Here is a 743-nt window from a genome sequence, read left to right on the forward strand (position 1 = left end):
CTTCGCCTCCCTTCCCATTGCTCTGACTGATGCAAGATGAAATTCCAACTGCTATCATGGTCAGAAGGAGTCAAGAAATATCCTCCAGCTTACTTCAGGCCGACACTGATTCTGTCTGAATTTGTTTCTTGATATGCTTTTCTTTTTTTGCGCAAACACTGCAGGAAAAGATTTTTAAGTATCTACAGCTGTTCGGATCAGAGCTTTAAAAAAGTTACAATTAGTATCCTTTGTACCAAGCTCATCTCTGCTCTCAATAGATTCTGTCTTATAAATGMCTTTTTCTTATTAATCTTGGGGAGGCTAACAATGACAAATGAAAGAGGAGGCTGTTCAGAGTAAGAAATACCCTAATCTGTGAGCACTCAAAGAATTTTACTCTTTTTTACTGTCTTAAAATATCTTTAATAGAAGAAATGCATGAAGGTGTAAGATGCAGTACAAAGCACAAGTTTTGAGATAAGATGGTGACAAGAGCCATGATGAAATAGAAAGTGAACTAAATTTTAGTAACAAAGGGGTTTTTTTCTCAGTAGACTGCTAAGCACACTTTAGAGGATTGCTCTCCAAGTCTGCTGAATGATGGGAAGCTCTGGAAGCTTGATTTCCCAGGAGGCACTGTAAAACATTTAAGTCAGGCTCTTTCTCCAGTTGATCACCTTCCTGGCTTTACTCTTCTGGAGTTGGCACCCTTTAAATCACTTGGGGATTTTGCAGGCAGYCCCTGCAAAGCTGGGGTAGTT

This window comes from Malurus melanocephalus, unplaced genomic scaffold (assembly GCF_030028575.1).
Source record: "Malurus melanocephalus ecotype Western Australia unplaced genomic scaffold, MMel_1.1 scaffold_20, whole genome shotgun sequence".
Lineage (NCBI taxonomy): Eukaryota > Metazoa > Chordata > Aves > Passeriformes > Maluridae > Malurus > Malurus melanocephalus.